Here is an 11,615-nt window from a genome sequence, read left to right on the forward strand (position 1 = left end):
GTTCACCCAGGCAGTGTCCTCTGCCGACAGTGCTCCTGTCTCTGCACCAAAACACCAAGAACCCAACTCCTGACTCACCCACCTCTCCTTTGTCCCGGTCCTCTGGGTTCCCAGTGTCTGGAGCCAAGTCCCTGCTCTCTTCTGCCCATTCCCATCTTGGCTCCATCTTGGTTGGTCTCAGGGTATTGACTTCTCTCCATACCACACAGAGTGGCTCAGAAGTCTGAGATCTGGCACAGAGCTAAGGGGCCCAAGTGTTGGAACCCTACTTTTGCCCCAGCTGTCATGTGGACCTCAGGAGGCCCAAAGGCTCCTGGCGAATGACCAGCTCACCAAGGTGGACATCAGTAAGGAGGGCCCTTGGGAGGCACATGACCCCGTTCTTCTTTGTAAGTGAATTGTCCCAGCTCTTTGGTCTGCAGTGCAGAGAGCTGCTGGCTACCTGCCGCCTACAGGACCTTGGAGAAATTAACTTAGGCACCCAGGGCTTCCTGTGTTTGCTGTCTAAGCACAGTAGTAACAGAAGCCACGACACAGCACTGTCCTGAGAAATGCAGGAGCTGCAGCATGTTTGCAGCTGCTCACAGCTGCATTCCTGGGGGAGCCAGGGCCTGCGCACACACCTGGCTTCTCGCCGTCCCCTCCCTCCACCTCTTGTTCTCACTCCCTTTAGTAAGAGTATTTCCTGTTGGAAGTAACCCAGTCACCTCCCTGCAGCATGAACATAATGGAGCCCTGTGTGATTTTACAAAGAATTAGAGGAGGGCTGGGGAGATAGTTGAGTAGAATAAGTGCTTGCCTGGCAAGCGTAAGGTCCTGAGTTCATTCCCCAGTACTGCCAAAAAAAAAAAGTCTAAAACCTTTGGGCTGGGGAGATGGCTCAGTAGAATATGTGCTTGCTTGGTAAACATAAGGGCCTGAGTTCAGTCGCTGGTTCTGCCAGAAAACCCCAAAACAAAACAAAAAATCTATCATGGAAGGTTGCCAGGGAGATGGCTCAGTAGAATAAGCACTTCCCTGGCAAGCGCAAGGGTCTGAGTTCAATCCCCAGTTCTGCCAAAGAATTAGAAGATATGGTGCAATATCTGAGAACATTGATAGCAAGGTATGGTGCAGGTTCACCTGCTGGCATGGGGCATGTGCAGATGTCCGTGAGTTCTAGGACCTCGCATGACAGCCCTGCACAGGGACAAAGACTGCCTCCATCCTGAAGCAGGCCGGGAGTTGCAGAGGAAAGTGCTTGGGTCAGTTTCTGGACACACTGAGAAGATAATGTACTAAAGAGAAGAACCTGCAAGAGGGTTTCCTGCACAGCTCTGGGGTGGACCCAGCCCATCTTCCTGCCCTGGGCAGCCACACCATCCTTAGGAGGGATCTGTTTCCCAGAGCCTCTCCCAGGACCGCCCCTGCTCTGGGGTGGGGCCAGATGTTTGCTCCTTGACCTGGCAGGGGGTGCTCCTTGGCCATGGGCAGCCTGCATGACCTCCTCTGCGTCTGAGCCACGACCCGACTGGGCTCTTAAACCCCAACCTGGCCCGTTGGCCACTTGGGCCAGTGGGGCCTGCATGCAAGCCATGCCCAGGGTACTCCAAGTCTCCCACTCACGCCTCAGCAGCAGCGTATAGAGCAGAGCATTGGTGAACGCCACAGGGAGAAAGCCGTATCCAGACACAGCCGTGGGCAGACAGCACATGCCACTGTTCTAGCCCTGGATGGGGACGCCGATGCAGGGACCACCCACTGGCTGATCCGAGGCCCTAAGCCAACAAGACAGGGACCCAAAGTAACAGCAGTACTGTGCTAGCTTATTCTAGGGCTGTGTGGGGGAATTTGAAACTGTACCTTTAAACTGAGAAATTTTTTTTCTTTTGCAGTGGTGTGTATTTTATTTTTATTTTTTTATTTTTTAGGGAAGGGTCACAGGGTGTTCAGGGTCTCACTACTAGATTGGACTCCTAGTGATCCACCTGTTTACAGCCTCCCAAGAGATGGGATTACAGAAGCGCACTACCACGCCTAGTCTCAATTGTTGTCTCAGCACTCCCCAGGGGCAAGGCCAGCATGGCAGGCCTGGGGATCGAACCCCCAGCCCCTGTGCCTGTTTGCAGGCTGCAGTGGTGTGTGTTAAATCAGGGGCCTTCACAATGAGCCACATCCCTGGCTCTTTTTATTTATTATTTATATTTTTAATAGAGTCTTAATCCCAAGTTGTTCAGGATAAGTGCAGACTTTCAGTCCTCCTGCCTCAGCCTCCCACAGTGCTAGGATTATAGGAGTATGCCACCATACACATCTTAACCTTAAATTTCAGATTCAAGTTATTTTAGTTTGGGAAAAGAAATAATAAGTAGCATGTCCACCAGGTAATTTGCATGGTGTCTTTAGATCTGGCCCTGAGATGTAAGAGGGAAGGTATATCCAGGAACATTAGATCGACAGATTCAAAACTTTTCAAACAGAATGACTTAAATCATGAGCAGCAGTCAACATTTGAGGTTTAGAGCTGTAATAGCACGTAAGCATTTCCCACATGAATTCAGCTCTGAAAAAGTGATTATAATGTTGGGCAGCTCTAGCCAGGACGATAGCTGTTAGACACCATGTTCTTCAGATTCTGGTGCTGATAAACTGCTGGAAATAAATGAATGACTGTTATAACAGCCGGGCTGTCTTGGTTGCAAGAAAAACACCTTGACAGATTTTCTGACTCTGTGATTGGTCTGCACTGCAAGGGTATAAATTAATCTTTAGGAGATCCTGAGGAGCCTCTTCCTGGACCCTTCACGTGCACATCAAGTGGACCATGTTAGCAATCTAATCCCAAACCTACAATTCAGTGGACAAGGATTTCTTACTGTGAGCAGCCTTGTGGCTTTTACTGCTGATGCGCTGTATGGTCCAGGCCAGGGATGATGGATGGCAAGCCCTGGTGCCCGTCCTAAGTGATTGGGAAGATTGAGGACACGCATTTCCCTCACGCTTGCTCACTACTGCATCAAGTAATCAGGGGAGAGGCTGGCTGCAGGCCCTGTGTCATCCCCAACTTTCTGCAGGGTGGGATTTCACATTAAGGAAAGTCTGAAGAGTAGTGTTCCAGCTGCCATCCCAGTTACTAGGCTGGTCGTTTAGCACGCAGCCGCACCTCACTTCAGGGAGGGTGTCCGTGCACGTCGTAAAAATGCCTGTACAGCATAACAGGTAGATCTTGCTGTATTTGAGCAGCTTAAATAAAGTCCATCCACTAAAGTTATAAGTTAAAAAACAGGTCCTTTCTTTTAAACTTAAGCCAAGACAAAAGAGTCAAAATCATTTTACCCTTTATGCCCCACTTCACCTTAGTACCTGGGTCTGCTCGCTAGCTCTAGCTCTCAGGGAGGTGCGAAGGCCTGCCTTCGCGGAGGCTGACTCGTGCGGGCAGTGCTCTCGGCATCCCACCCAGCAGCACCCAACACGACTCAGCTGTCTCCCTAGCACTGTTACATTATGCGGAGAATCTCTTTGCAAAAGAGATGAGGAGAAACCAAGTGTATATCTTAAATTATCAACTTTGCAATAAAAGTGTAAATCACTAAGATAAATTCAGCAGAAGTCCCTTGCTTGTATCGCCTCAGACACAGTGATGTGTAACTCCAAACATGATAATTAAATGGCTCTTGGTATTATCTGAATAACCTCAGGAGCACAGAGCAGAGAGGCCTTGAAACTGCTCCTCCCTGCTCGTTTGTCTCCGACACAGGGGCACAGGCCTATGCTTGTGACTCCGAGAATGCCTGTGTTGCTTGTCCTCATCCCTGGGTTGGTTTAGCTTGGGAAGAAAGAACAGCATTCAAATCCATTTAGGTCCTGGAGGGGTTTGCAGCACTCCTGACTTGAAATTCTGTTGTCAGTTCTAAGTAACATGGCTTAACAGACCCTTGCACACAACTGCTCACTTCCACAAGTGAGCGGCAGGCATCGATAACGAAGCTAGGTGACATAGTGACCTTCTGACCATCTGCAGCCCCAAGACCACCGTCACTGCCACCACCACCACCACCACCAGCAGCAGCAGCAGCAGCAGCAGCAGCAGCAGCAGCAGCAGCAGCGAGTGCCTTAGAAATTCAGCTTCTTAAGGCTACACCCAAGACCTACCTTGTCAGCAGGCTGTGGCTTACCAACTTCACAGTTGATTCTAATTCACACTAAAGTGTGAAGACTGCTCAACATTCAGGAGTCCAAAGCAAAGCTAGGCACTCAGAAACAAGTAATGTGTCAGTGTGTGTGTTAGGGGCTGACACGCCAGAGGAAAGTGTCCACAGGTCAAGGACAGCTGCAGAATCTGAACATGCCAAGCAGAAGTAGTCCTGCGCACGGAGCTGGTGGAGGCTGAGGCGTGTACGCTTGCCTCGTGGCTGTTGTGCCGCAGCAGTGTGTGATGGGTTCCGTGTGCCTACATGCACAGTAGGACGGACAGCGTTGTCTTAGCTGCGGCACAAGACCGCGTAGGTGAAGGAGCTTACCAGAGACTGGCCTGAGGTACAGCGTGTTCCCACTTCCTGGTCGATGTCTGTTACGGTTTGTGTCTAGTTGTCCCCCCAAAGCCTCATGCAGTCATGGGGTGAGGACTTCTACAGTGTGTGTTAACTCATGATCCCCTGGGATTATGTGTGATCCAAGGCTGGGATTATGGGTTTTAGTACTGCTGGGATTACCCATAGGTGGGTAAATACTGGGAAGTACCCATAGGTGTGAGTACTTCCCCTACCCTGGGGCAGATAATTTGCATTACAATGTAAGGTGGGAAGAGAAGCTAGCTGCTTGAGCTGCTGCTACCCCTCGCTTGCGCTCTTGCTCTTTGCCACCGCCATGAAAGGTTGCCCTCTGCTATGTGCTGCTCTGCGTTGGACCCAGCTGAGTATGGACTGAAACCTCCAGTAACTGTGAGCTAAATAAACCTTTCCTTCCTTCATTTTGAGTGTCAGGTATTTGTCCCAGCAACAAGAGAAGAGTAACTAAGACAATGTCTCATTAGCAAATGATTATTTGTGCAATAACCTACCTTAAAAACTGTTAGCTTTCATGAGGCTTCAGTCCCCACCCTTGGGTGCACACCGGCATCACCAGGGGAGAGTGACACAGAATAGCACTTGGCGCCACAGTCAGAATTCTAATCTCATTGTCAGTGGCAGGGTGCTGGTGTCTCTTGGTTTCCTTTTTTTCTGTCTCTGTGTCTGTCTCCCTTCCTTCCTCTTGATATGTGTTTACTGTACATGATAGTTAGGGTTATGCAGGGAGCGGGCCGCTCTTGTCCCCTCCTACTCCCTCTGCCTCTCCTTCCCCACCTCCCAGACATCAGCCTCGTGGTAGGAGTGAGGAAGTTCTTTCAGGTGGGTGCTCGGCGAACCTGGCTAATGCGATGGTGCCCTTCACACTCCACCTCGCACACTCACTGTCCAGGGGTTGCTGGGCCTGCTGTGGCAGCCGAGGAGAGCGGTGGCTATGTATGAGTCCTGGCCACCAGTGGGTGCTCTGGAGAAGGAGGTGGGAGAGCCGCAGGTCCCCTGGGAGAGGAGCAACCCCTTCCACTGGAGAGGCCAGAGGCACAGGCAGGGTGGTAGGCAAAGGCCCGGGGCCCCTCAGCACCCACACAGCCAGGCTGAGGAAGGGCCGCTCCCGTGATCACCTTGTTGTCCACATTAACCTTTCAGTTATGGGTTTGCGTTGAGACAGGCTAAGCCTGTCAGCATCTCTGCTTGTTTTCTCAGGACACTGAGAAATAGTCTAATTCCTAAATTTTTGGAGGGAGGACAGATCTAATGTTAGTTCTAGGTATCTCATTTTAGTTTTAGAAATAAATACACCCTCAGCAGAGTAGATTTTAGAAAATGTCCCTTTTGTTCACTGTGGTATTCCAGTATCCTCCTGCATGAAAGGTAAAACCCGAGTGTTCTGACACTGAAAACCAAATGATACAACCATGAAGTGCCAAGAAGAGTGGAACTTTAAGAGTTATCATGCTCAAACAAAAGACGTGATAGCTCGTATGAGGAGATGGTGTGGGAAAACAAAGACTTCCAGAATAAACAACTGTAGGGCATGCCTCTTTCTTTCTTCACATTCCGTACTTTTTCGCTTGCTGCTGCTTTTCCAACTACCGATACTCATGCCTTGGATAAGCCACGCTGGCCATGAGACCGCCACTGCGCGGAGCGTCTCTCTTTTCTGAGGGTGCAAGTAAGAATAACTAGAAAAATGCAGAGTGGCAGCTTGGAGGCTAATAAATGTAGCTAATGGAGTGCAAGCTGGCATGGATGAAAACATTTTATTTCCTGTTAGACTCCTTAGCAAAACAGATTCTAGTCATCAAAATTTACTAAAGGCAACCAAAATGCTAAATGAGACTCCGATGGGTGACCCAGCCCAGCATCGTGATTCTCAACAAAACAAAAGCAGAGATCCACCCCACGTGTTTCGGCCAGGATGCCAGGCAGGCTGGCCGTGTTCTCTGGAGTTACACCGTGCGGGGAGAGAAGGAAGCAGGCAGGGGCGGTGACGGTCAGAGCCAGGGCAGCCCCCTCACTGTGGAAAGAGCCCTGGCAGGCTCAGCTAAGACACCTGTGCTTTTAGCCTGTGCGCTCTCCTGGCCTTTAGGGTGAGCCTGTCCTGTTCGGTTTTATAAAAGCCAGGAAGGCAGAGCCTGGGTCGTGCAAGGCTGGGGAAGGCAGCTTGCGCCTCAGGAAGGGTGGGATGTGGAGCAGAGAGCGAGGGCAGCCTCCATCGTGGGACTGTAGTGAAGCAGCTGTTGGTCTGTGGTCGGAGAGGGCCATGGGAGACCTTGAATTCCTTCGCTGTATTTTGCAGAACGCCTTGGGACAGCGTGGCATCCCCTGGCCCGTCCGTCAGGGCCCATGTCCCTCAGTGCCGAGAGCTGCCTTCCTGTTTGGCCGTCTCTGCACAGACCGCTCGATGGCTTGTCTGCGGGGCCGCGTGACGAATGCGCATGCGCTTCTAGCCAGCTCTTTAGCAGGGACTGCGTGCAGCCTGTAATGACTGTGACTAATTGTGAGCATCAGAGGCTTTTTATTTATTTGTAATGATGATCTGGTGGGCTTACCATGGGTATTTCTCGCCCCTCCTCATAAAGTGGTTTTATCTTAAAGTTGCACACAGCCTGCTGTCAGCTGACTTCTAAGGGCGCCACTTCCTCGCGCATAGCTGTCCAGTAAGAGGACGTAATTGGCAGAGCGTGGTCCGCAACAGTGGGGAGTGAACTCCCCCGGCGTCCCTTCCCCCGCGGTCGCCGCACCTGGCCAGAGCGCAGCATGGACTTCACGGCTGCCTCCTGCGGCGGCCGGAAGGTGAATTTCCTGGGGGCTTTGTCCTCTAGTGTAGGCGCAGCAGTCGGGATCACACGCCCTTCTTACTTGTGCACAATTGCTGGTTTCTGCTAAGGAGGCTCAGAAAGCTGCGATTACAGCCGATGAATAACTTCTCGCGTTGAAAGAGGTGGCTCTTTCAGATCGGGTTGGAGGTCAACGACAGCGAAGCAGGAAGCTCATACTGCAGCTGTCTGCAAATTAGCTTTTCCTCCAGACACTGCCAAGGACATAAGAGCTGACCGGGAAGGCAGCGCCTCACCCCATCTGTAAAACATATTTTGTTAAAGAAAACAAAGAGGAACACCCATGTCCCATCAGTGCACTGTTGTCCCTAAAGAACCGCACATTTCCAGCACGGCCATCGTCCACACATAGAGCTGCAGGAGAGGGGAAAGGTGTGGTCCTGCCCAGCAGTCTGTGTCTTCAGGCCCAAGGAAGGAGAAAAGGCAGGGCGCACACGCGCAAGTGGAGGAGAGCGCCAACCGGCGGGAGGTGCAGCCTCTCGGGGCTCCTCTTGTCTTGGTGTTACTTCTCCAGGTCGGCACTCCAGCGAGAATCATCCCTGATAAAGCAGAGGTAGCTGCTGGCCTGTGTGCCCGAGATTCTAATGCTGCGACAATGCAGTTGCAATAAAAATGGGACATATGCAAGAAGTAGAACATCCCCTAATTGGAAAGGTTCAGAGAAGAGTTTCATCACGAGACTTTTATTATGAAGCCACTTCGGATTTCGCTGTCAGAAATCCTGTCCAACCAGGAAAATCAGGAGCCAGGTGCCAGGCACTGCCAAGGGTCAGAATTTGCCAGCTGTGGTCACTGGCTGCCTTGGAAGGGAGAACTTGTGCGTTAGGTCAAGGAAGGCTCTGCGTGAGCTTTGGGAAGCCATTATGGCGTCCTCTCTTGCCCAGCAACCTAGTGAGTTGACTTCAACTTTTTGAATTTATAAATTAGGAAATCAGTTCAATACTGTGTTGCATACTTTCATGGAGTGGAATTGCTAAAGCATCATTTTCAGAGGTAACCAAATGATCTGATCTCCTCCCTTGCTGCACCCCTGAGCCATTGCCCCAGGGATTGCACAGACGGGGCACCACCGCTGAAATAACATTTGATGCAGTTTTGTCAAACTAGATGCATAATATTTGCTTTAGAGCCAGTTTTTCAGAATTTATTTTTGTGTATCAGGGCCACCTTATTCTGTGCTTCCAGTTTTGTTTGGTTTAAAGACTACTGTAGTAATCCTAGAAACTGCTGGGTAGTAAGCACAGGCAGTGTGGCATTAAGCATGTTGTGTCAGAATAATTGCCGTGAAGGTTGATAGAACACTAAAGCTAAGAATACTGGAGTCCATGCACCCACGTTTCTGGCCGAAGTAGGCCTGTGCTGCTCAGACTCTTCCCTGAGCTCCGTGCACTCCTCCAAGTGTCACCTGGCTCCGCGTTAGCATCCCCAGGGGGACTCCTGTGCACCAAAATTGGGTGTTCGCAAGTGAGGGCGCTTTGCCAGTCCGAGGAGTCACTGTGGGTGAGTTCAGGGCTGACTGTGCTCTTAGAGGGTTGGCCTGCTCAGAAGTGGCCATGGGGGTGGCCTGGAAGATGTGCCTGGGTCCCTGGGTCCCCCTTTCTCTCTGCTCCTGACCAAACAGCTGGCTTTGCCCAGGCCCTTCCTCTGGGCTCTTACTTCCCTGGAGCAGCCACCAGGGACTACACCCTCGGAAGCCATGAGCCCAAATACCCCTGTCCTCCTTTAAGTGGTGGGGGCAGGCTTTGGGTACCCCCACGGCGCAGTGGCTAAGACAGAGCCTGACACCTACTCTTCTCTGTACACCAGACGTGGCAGGGCAGGGGCGTCTTTCCCTTCAGGCTCACACATGGAAGATGCCTGTTCTGTTCACATCAGCTGTGGCAGAGCTGCCTCCTCCAAGGCTCAGCACGCAGCTCGTTTGTGGCCAGGACCTGAGGCAGGACAGAGGCCTACAGAGGCGCAGCAGTGTCTGACGCCTGCTGGGCCTCCTCACTGAGAAGAGCTCCATAGCCGTGCCCTCCTGCGTGCCCCCAGCTGGCCCTGTGGTCAGGTGTGCAGGTGGGTCCCCCACGCGCGGGCATGGCTCAGAGCAGTGGGATACCCACCCGTGAGCAAGCTGCGGCTAGGGTGCCGGCCCCAAGGCTGGGGTGGCCCTGACAGCCCTCAGGCACTGCGCAGGAAGGGGATACAGCCGCTCCGCGGCACAGACACCCACCTGTGTGTGTAGCGGCCAGCAGCCTGTGTGTGGGAGTGCTGCTGCCTGCCACCTCGACTGGCCTCAATGTAGTGTCTATCTAAAGGCCAGTAATTGTGACACAAGAGATGGATGTGTGAACTATGATCACCAAATATGGTGCACACTGAGCTGACCAAAAAAGTGGCATAGAAATGAACGACTCTTTTGTATCAGTGTGCTCAAAATAGTAAGAATAGATACACAGCTGCATTCCCTTAACTCAATGAATAGAGAGGTTTGTTCTGGTAGCACTTGAGACAGGATATCAGGTCTGCATCTTGTACAATGAATAACCACTAAGACAACAATAATGCAATATATTAATTATAGAAAATGTGCTAGTAATTGGTTGTGAAACTGTCTCATTGCTATTTCTCAATAAAATTATTTTTTAAAAAATAAAATAAAATTTAAAAAATGAAATTTTTTAAGTGCATCACAATAAAAGACCCATGGCCATGAATCCCTGAGCTCCCCCCTCACTTCACACACACTCATCCCACCACGTGCTGCTGTCTGAAGAACTTAGAGTCCTCTTTCCTGAGGGCCGTGAGCTGTGCTGTCCTGGCTGCCTCGATGTCCTGTCAGCGTGACTTGGGGTGAAGCCAGGAGTTGCACGGCGCCAGGTCCAGTGAGCACTGTGGATGAAGGTACAGCGCCGTGTTTTATTTCGCAGAAATTTCCATGAATGTTGGATTGCCATTAAATAAAATATTTAGGTGAAGGGCTGATTATCGCAAGAGACTCGCTGCATTAGTCCCCTTCGGGACACGCAGCACCTGCTTGCCTGGTGCACTTGCTCCGTCCTAGGTGAGGTGGCTTTCATTGTAAAACGCCTTTCCAGTTGAGCTCTCACTGTATTTCTCTATTACATGTGGGTGTGATGGTGTTTTCAGTTGCTATACAAACGAGGTGCTATTAAAGAAGCTCGGGCCCAGAGCTTAGGGACTTTCTAGCAGTGTCCCCTTCACACAAAAGTGACGTCACTTCCTGTCGGGTTCCTCAACGCTCAGCCCGTACCCTTTGTCATCTCAGTCCAGGTGCTGATCCCATGGAGATCCCATGTGCTGCCCCTTCTCACCACCTGGCTCAGCTGGCCTTGCTCTTGGATTCGGCATTCTTCCTTGCCGGGTGCAGAGGCAGGTCCGAGGCCTCCTGCCTACCACACTGGTCTCAAGCAGTCCCTCCACCTTTGCTGTGGTGGGTGAGGCCTCAGTCCCGGCTGCCTGGCATCTGAGGGCTCTCAAGCTCAAGCGAGGAAGCTTGCCACCTTGGGTGCTCTTGTCTCTGGAAAAAGGCAGCTTTCCACTTGATTATCAGAGATAGTCTGAACGTTCAGGAAAATGCTCCTGCTGAACAGAGCATGCCCACTCTGAGTGTGCCGGAAGGCTCCTCGTGCTTTAGGGGTGGCATGGCTGGCAGCAGCTTTGTTCTTGTCACTCAGGCTGCAGTGACAGCGCCTCTTGGCCAAGCTCGTGAGAGCTGTTGCTGGGACTGGTGCGCAAGTCAGCTGGGAAGTGAGGCCTTCTGGGCCACAATGCAGCCTCGTTTGTCCTGAAGTCAGCCTCTTTCTATTCGTGGCCTCTTACTCTGCTTTTCTTTTTATCTATTCAGAGTGAAACCTTTGGACTTCACTGTTCCCATAAGCCGGACCCCTCATTCAGGTTGATAATGTGGTGGGGTTGGGGGGGCAGTACAGGTGTGTGCGCTGCATATGTGTGTAACGGGTGTCCTGTGACATTGGTGTGGCTGCACACTCTCTGCTTGTGCCCAGAGTGCCTTCTGCCTGGAGATCAACCTTGTCAAGATGCAGTTTACGCTGTTGAAGCTGGATGCGTTGTTGACACGCGTTGTTTTAGATGACTGGATGAGTCCGCTGCCGTGGGCTGAGCCCATCCCAGATACTGTCTGCAAGCGGCAGTCTTCACGGCTCCCTGACGCAACTGTATTTCTTCTTTTTTATTTTTTTTATTTTTTTTATTTATTTTTTTTATTTTT

At 51.3% G+C, this 11,615-nt stretch overlaps 1 protein-coding gene across 5 annotated transcripts in view; it reads left to right on the top strand.

The window, feature by feature from the left end:
• Positions 1-11,615, top strand: part of Wdr72 (WD repeat domain 72) — a 188,367-nt gene that overhangs the window by 136,696 nt on the left and 40,056 nt on the right. The window lies entirely within an intron of this gene.

Source organism: Octodon degus, unplaced genomic scaffold (genome assembly GCF_000260255.1).
Source record: "Octodon degus isolate 3935 unplaced genomic scaffold, OctDeg1.0 scaffold00105, whole genome shotgun sequence".
Lineage (NCBI taxonomy): Eukaryota > Metazoa > Chordata > Mammalia > Rodentia > Octodontidae > Octodon > Octodon degus.